The sequence below is a fragment of the Lacerta agilis genome, chromosome 6 (assembly GCF_009819535.1).
Source record: "Lacerta agilis isolate rLacAgi1 chromosome 6, rLacAgi1.pri, whole genome shotgun sequence".
Taxonomy (NCBI): Eukaryota; Metazoa; Chordata; class Lepidosauria; order Squamata; family Lacertidae; genus Lacerta; species Lacerta agilis.
The window spans coordinates 40,735,353-40,743,630 of NC_046317.1; positions in this window are offsets into that span (position 1 = coordinate 40,735,353).

Genomic DNA, 8,278 nt, shown 5'->3' on the forward strand with positions numbered 1-8,278 from the left:
CCAGCTGCGGATAGCGAGCCCCAGTAGCCGCTCACGATTTAGGAAACGGCTCCCGCCATATACGGCATTCCTTGCAAAGAGAACGAGCTGAATATATTCTTTGAGTTTCTTTCTCCGGAACACTTTTTCCTCAAGTTTCTCAGTGAGGCATCTCTAAAAAGTTTCGAAGGGACCCCCGAGGTAATCTAATCAAATCTTTTAAATCTGGGATTTCATGGGATTAAACTGCACAGGCGTCTATAAATTCACAGCGTCCCAAGGGGTCAAAAGCCCCTCCAGTAGCCAACGTGGCGCCCTCCGTGCATGGGCGTTTCCAGGATCTTTGTTTTGGGGGAGCAGGACCCACGTGATTGGTCAGTTAGTTAAGTATTTCTATTGTTTTACTTGATCCAGGGAGGGGCAACTAGCCCCCCGTTGGCTACCCCATACCTCCGCAAGTTGTGGATCCCAACTTCCATCATCCCCAGGCAGCACCTTAGCTACCCCTTATCTATTTATTTGGTACATTCATACCCCATCTTTCTTCCAAGGAGCTCAAGATGGTGTGCTTCTCCCCCCCTCCATTTCATCCTAACAACAAACTTGTGAGGTAGGTCAGGCTAAGCGATAGTGATTGGCCAAAGCAAGGTCACTCAGTGGGCTTCATAGCTGAGTGGAGATTTGAACCCTGGTCTCCCAGGTCCTAGTTGAACGCTCTAACCACCACACCTCACTGGTTCTCTGCCCTGCTCTAGTCATACATCCCAGAGCCAGGGGTGTGGCCAGCTTGAATAAAATATTGAGGGGAGGAGGGAGGAGGGATAGGTAAGCCCCACCTGCATAATCAAATCACAAGATGTGGTGCATGCACACCATTTGAATGGCAATGCCCATCTACTTAGGGGAGGCTTCGTCAAATATTTTATTGTGGGGGGGGGCAAAGGGGAGTTGGCTCCTATGCCCAGAGTACCAATACAAGCACAACCCCACAACAGTGGGCTAGGAGCAGAGAGACAGCTGCAGAGCAAACACTTCAAATTACTCAAGAAGGAGCCACTCCACTAAATGGAGTGAAATACCCTTCCTCACTCTTGAATTTGAAGGGGCTTGAATGGGATGGGTGACATGACAAAACTCACTCCACACCACAAACATGGCAGCCAATCTGATCCTGAACATGAGAACACACACTGTCCCTGCCCCCAGATTGCCAAATAAAGGAGACTTTGCCACTTGGCCTTGCAATTGCAAAAATCAACCAAATTGGAAGCATTTTCTGTCTCCAAATTAAAATCCTTGTCCTTCTTTCCAAAGTCTTGCTCAATTGTTGTCCTCTCCGTAGTTTGAATGGTTCCATGACCAACATTAAATAGTAGTCTACTTTCCTCTTGATTGGCCAGTATAAAGAGCAGGTGCATTGCTTGTTTCTCCTTGGGATCCCTCAAGTCTCCTAAACTGTAAGGGACATACGAACATCATTGTAGGGCAACACACTGGGGGAAAGGACAATGTGGTGTTGAGAACCAGGCTGTGGTTAGAAGGCAGGAAAAGGGAACCTGTGTCCCTCTCAAGGTTATTGGACTGCAATTCCTATCACCCCTGACCTTTGGTGATGCTGGCTGGGGCTGATGGGAGTCCAGCACCATATATGGAACAGTTCCCCCATCCTTTGATGTAGGTAGGGTATGAGCTACTGTATTTATTTATTTATTTATCACATTTATATACCAGCTTCTCCCCCTCCCCCCAATGATCTCAAGGTGGTATACATGGTTCTCCCCTCCCCATTTTATCATCACAATAACCCTGTGTGATGGACCAGGCTGAGAGACAGTGACTGACTGACCCAAGGTCACTCACTGAGCTTCATGGCTGAGTGGGGATTTGAACCCTGGTCTCCAAGGTCATAGTCCATCATTCTACTACATCACACCCATCATGTCATAGGACCAAACCACAGGTCACATCAGTTGCTTATCTCTCATATTTATCTAGCCAGTAGTTTATGTATATTTCTTCTTGCTCTCCATCTTGGGGGGGGGGGGGTTGTATCTGAAGGTGTTCTTGGTGGGCAGGGCAGGTCATTCTCCCCAGTCTAAAAGCTACTAAAATTCCTCCTCTGGCACCCCCTCCCCATAAATAGATTGCTGGCAGTTGAATAAAATTGAACAAAGCAAGTATAAATAATTTGTAAAATGGAGAGGCAGTGTGCCAGCATTTGCAAACTTTCTGTTAATTAAAATCTTAATCCGTTCAGTTGCATTTTCATTGTTTGGCTGTGTATTGAGAGTGGGGCACGTCCAGGAGGTTTATTATCTGCCCTGGTTGCTTAATAGAAATCAACCCTAATCCACAGCATAATAAAGATAACATTATACTAACAATTTAGTGGCAAAATGACATTTCTCACTAAAGCAAACATCTTTCCTCACCCTCAGGTTGGTTAAAGGAGGAAAGGGCAGAGAGTAACCACAGCATAGGTCCCCATCAGAGGTTAACTTGTACAATGGCAAGTTTGGGGAAACCAAGTGGCTTGTCCCCAATCCTGGATTTTTATAGGCTAATTGTGGTTATTCACTAGTGAAAGGCCACAACTCAGCATATGCTCAGAGTCAACCCCCTTTCTATACTTTATTAAACACATGGAGCAGCCCAGTCCAGAACAGAATGGCCCACTTGTAAGGGATCTCTATATTTGGACATATTTATTTAAGAATACAGGATTTACTCAATTATTTTTGGAAAAGAATTCAGAATAAATGATGTGTGTTTCCTGGCTTAAGGTGTTGTCCTCTCCACAGTTTCATTTTCTTCTGTGATCAATGTTACAGAGTGCTTTCCTATGGTATTTGCCTTGCAGCTTCATTTTCCATAGGAAAAGCATTTGCTAACCTTTGAATGCTCCTCCCAACCACCACCTTGACTTACTGCTAAAATATTGTTTAATTTTGAATTTCCATGTCATAGTTTAAAAAATGCAATGCAATGCTTTATACTGAAGTTTAGGAAACATGGATAAAATTGCCGTTAAATAATAAATACAAAATATATGAATAAGTCCTTGCCCCCAAATCAGTATTTAAAGGTAAAGGGACCCCTGACCATTAGATCTAGTTGTGTCGGACTCTGGGGCTGCGGCGCTCATCTCGCGTTACTGGCCGAGGGAGCCAGCGTACAGCTTCTGGGTCATGTGGCCAGCATGACAAAGCCGCTTCTGGCGAACCAGAGCAGCGCACAGAAATGCCTTTTACCGGTACCTCCCCACTGGAGCGGTACCTATTTATCTACTTGCACTTTTGACATGCTTTTGAACTGCTAGGTGGGCAGGAGCTGGGACCGAGCAACAGGAGCTCACCCCATCGTGGGGATTCGAACCGCCGACCTTCTGATCAGCAAGCCCTAGGCTCTGTGGTTTAACCCACAGTGCCACCCACGTCACTACCAAAATAAGTGCTTAGGAAGTGCTAAAAAGCTACTTATGTGAATATGGCATCTCCTTCTCTCACCTCCTATATAACCAACTCAGCCAATTGAACACGAATATATTCAGCTGCTCTCCAGAGTTTCAGGTGGAGGTGTTTCTCATCATCTGAAGCTCAGGGATGCAGATCCTATGATACTTCAGAAGTTGTTGGGCTCCAAATCCCATCACACACAGCCAGCATGGCTAATGATCAGGGGTGATGGGAGTTGTAGCCCAACAATATCTGGCAGGCCACAGGTTCTTAACATCAGCTTTGACTGGAGATGTTAGAGACTGAACCTAGGAAATTTTTCATGAAAAGCCTGTGCTCCATCATGGGGCAATGGTCCCTTCCTCTAGAGCAGGCATGGCAAAACTTGGCCTTCCAGATATTTTGGGACTACAATTCCCATTACCCCTGACCACTGGTCCTGTTAGCTAGGGATGATGGGAGTTGTAGTCCCAAAACATCTGGAGGGCCAAGTTTGGCCATGCCTGCTTTAGAGCACGGTGGTCCAACTTTTCATACCAAGTGGGCCACAAGAGTACTTCAACATAGAACCTGTGGGCCACACACTGCCTTGTCATGCGGGGTAGGGGGAGCAAGGTCAAAATTTGAGGCACCCCCTCATATTTTGCTGCCTTCCCAAAGCCGGGTAAAGGAGGTGCTGGGCTTTGGGAAGGAGGTGCAAAGCTCTGGCAGGGTTCTCCAGCCCTTCTACCCCCTTCCAAAAGCTGAGAAAGTGCTAGGCCTTGGGAAGGAAGATAAAGGACTCCAGGTCCCTGCCAGAGCCCTCACATTGTGAGGATTCAATAGGCCAGTCCAGGGCATGTATACTGCTATCAGCTCTTAGGAGAAAGGGTGGGTTATTAATGTAATATTGAATGTAATTTGGACTGTGGTGATTCACTCATGCTCATGATTTACAACACTGATCACCCACAATAAAACCTAAATTTGGAATCACTCTTAGAGAACTGTACCACTGTTGAACAAAGTACAGGTTCAAGTTTTACATGAGCAAATATGTGTTGGAAGAAAGTCTGTTTTTTTAAACACATTGCTGTAAGCTTTAGTGTGGATTCTACGGATCAGTCCAGCCTCAGTAAACAAAACTGCTTATTTTTTCTTTTTTTGGGGGGGGGGCAGCAGTTTGTAATGGCACTAGCTGTTGTGATGCCATCACAAACATTACTGTTAATTCTGATGTAGTTGACAATAGTAGACAATTGTAGATGTAGCAATTGTATACTTTTGCATCAAGTAAATTGTAACTCATGATATGTTTTGTAGTGTGGGTCTTGCTGATTAGCAAGCTTCTTACTCCTGACCACAGGAGAGAAGGATATATCCTTTTTGTAATAAAAAATAGCTCTGTCTAATTAACACTTCAAAGTGTTAATTGTGCGTCCATCTTCTGTGTTTTTCGGGGGACATTTATTTTCCAAATGCTGTTGATGAACATGTCAGAAGGAGGTTATAATGTCTGTGACTCCTGCTATGTTAACATTTATAGTAGTTGTAGCTATTATAAAAAGATAGATGGCAATCAAAGGAGGATTAAGAAGGATTATACTGTACTATACTGTACCATTTTTAATAATCTTGTATAGTAGTGAACTATGCATCATAATTATACAGAAGAGTACAGTAAAAGCCAGCAGAACCACTGATATATTGTGATCCAGTGTGAACACAACCAATACACAAACATTCTGAAATGAAACAAATTAGGACTGTAAATATGTGATGTTCCAGGTTATAAGGTTTCCCATGGCCACAAAGAAACCGAGCACAAAATGGATTTTTTTTTTGGGGGGGGGTGGGGAGCCTTTGACTGTAAATATGTGCACATGCTTTCAACCATATCATGTTCTTTCATGCATTTTTCTTTGTTTCTTCTTTGGACATCACTTTATATCAGATTGAAGGTAAACAAAAATCAGCAATGAGAATGCAGCCTGATACGAACCTATAAAACCACAGCCTCACTGACTTTAGGACTGCTTTTTATGTTACAATTCCACATATGCACATTAACACCCATGTATACACATCAATGCATGTATGTATTAATTCTAAAATGCGAATGGTATGCAAATATCTATCTATCATCTATCTATTTCCATTTATGGGAGAAAAAGCAGAGATCAGCACCAAAATTCATGGGTCTGTTCAAAGTGAGACATGCAGCTATTATCAAATATATGTGTCTGCTGGGGTTGCCAACTTTTTTTCTGGCAGGATCATCACCCTCCAACATTTATCTGATGAAAATAGGGACACCCTATTCAACAACAACAACAACAACAATTTATTAGTAGTACAGTGGTACCTCGGGTTACATACGCTTCAGGTTACATATGCTTCAGGTTACATACTCCGCTAACCCAGAAATAACGCTTCAGGTTAAGAACTTTGCTTCAGGATAAGAACAGAAATTGTGCTCTGGCGGTGCAGCGGCAGCAGGAGGTCCCATTAGCTAAAGTGGTGCTTCAGGTTAAGAACAGTTTCAGGTTAAGAGTGGACCTCTGGAATGAATTAAGTACATATTACATAACCAGAGGTACCACTGTATTAGTATTAGTATTAGTATTAATATTAGTATTATCTTATTTATACCCCACCCATCTGACTGGGTTGCTCCAGCCACCCTGAGCAGCTTCCAACATATATAAAAACATAATAACACATTTAACACAAAAAAACTTCCCTATACAAAGCTGCCTTCAGATGTTTTCTAAAGGTTGTATAGTTACTTATCTCCTTGACTCGGGGGTTGCATAACTCCATCCCTTCCAACATTTATCTGATGAAAATAGGAACATACTACTGTACCCTCCAACATTTTCCCGAAGAAAATAGGGATGTCCTAAGAAAAAGTGGAACATTCTGGAATCAAATCAGAAACTGGGATGGCTTCTTTAAATCCAGGACGGTCCTTGGTAAATAGGGACACTTGGAGGGTCTGCAGGGTTGCTATAAACAACTTTTAAAATGGCTGACTTCAGGCTTAAAGAGGTGTGTATATTGCCTCTGTTGGGCTCCCTCTTATGTTAGTGGGCCCCACTGGGTTTATCTCATGCTGGGGGTGGCAACAACAGTAGCAGCAGTCCGGCAACAAATGCCAGGTGACTTGGAGTCACCATTTTAAATTTCTAAGAGTGCTGTTACATCAGGGGCATTGTAGGAAATTTAAAATGACAGGCAGCTCAAAGATCATCGGAACAGTGGTGGCTGGTGCCCATTGAGACTGGTAGGGTGGAAGACAGGAAGACCAACAATAGGTGGATCCAGAACCAATAGCAGGCATCCCCCTTCCTCCTGCATTGTTTACAGGCAACACTATAATTAAGAGGAAGTTTGCAGGCTGTGTCCTTCTGTGGATTTGTTGTAAGAAAGAAGACGGCTGATGGGGCTGGCTGAGGGTAGACTGAAGTTGGTAGGGCAGTGCCTAATTTGCCATAATGGACCAGCCTCCACTGCAGCCAACTGGTGTCAGGGGAGACATCCCATGGGTTGTGTCAGCATAATGATGAGCCTTGTTGGGACACTGGAGCCCCAGCAACTGTCCAAGGATATTGTTCACCAGCATTGAGGATGCCTTAGGGAAGCGCATTGGTAGACTACAAGGCCCAATCCCCATCATGTCCTTGTAGGGCTGCATGGGCGTACCTAGGGGGGGCGGTGGGGGGCAGGGGGCACCTGCCCCCCAGAAGCAAAATAATAATAATAATAATTAAATGGTTATCGGCAGCCTAAAAGGAAAAGAAAGCTCTCCTAAAAAAGCTCAACTACTGGTCTTTCTCCCCCTCCCAAAATCTAAATAACAATTGAGCTCTGCTGACCGGCAGTCAGCCACTGTGTGTGTGTGTGTGTGTGTGTGTGTGTGTGTGTGTGTTGTGCCGGCTGATCGTTGCAAAGGAGCTTTGGAAACAGTTCCCTTGCATGGTGAGTAGTTCCTTTGTGAGGGCTGAGAATCCTGGGAAACTGAGTTTTTCAGCCATTTGGGGGCTTTCTGTTTTGGGGGGGGGAGTTTTTCTGTTTTTCGAAGCTGTTTTTGTTTGCTGTTTACATAATATGGTCAGTAATCTAAAAACGAACTGAACCCCAAAAAACGGGGCATTCCTCATCCCCCAAAAAGGTCAACAACTTTGAGCTGAACCCCCCAAAACGGGGGTAGATCACTGCTGAAAGTAGATCACAGTCTCTTGCGAGTTGGCCACCCCTGGTATAAGACATGTAACTAGAATAAAAAAAATAAATTCAAGCAAATAATTGTAATAACTACCGTAATAAAGCACTGCTATAATTATATATAATTTTCCTAAAATTTTGGTTTCATTCGCTTTTCCGTGCTGAAATGTCACAACCTGAACGACCATGGCTTGCCCCCCCCCCTAGTTTTGATCTTGGGTATGCCCCTGGGGCTAGGAGATATCCCTGTTTTATTGTTGGGTTTGGGGAGGTATAAAAGGAGAATTACTGGATGCCAAGATCCAAGTTTGGGGCAAGTACTCTTTGGTAAAAGTACCCCAGAATTAAAACCACAAAATATGCAACAAAGTAAGCATGGAAATACAGACTGTTAGACCTCAAAAATATGCCCTTCTAAAGTTTCCCTCTTGCCCTTGCAGAGAAAAAGGCCACATGTTTGATAAGTTAAAAATAGTTTACTTAAAAACTCTCCAAAGGTCAGATTCATGTGCTTTTCCAGACAGCAATCAGAAAACACAGGTAGTAAAACTTGGTTTTGTTACAGTGGTGAAAGTTCCTTAGTTATTGGTATAGAAACACAAAAAAGGCTTATTAGAGCCATGTGGTCTGAGCTTGGA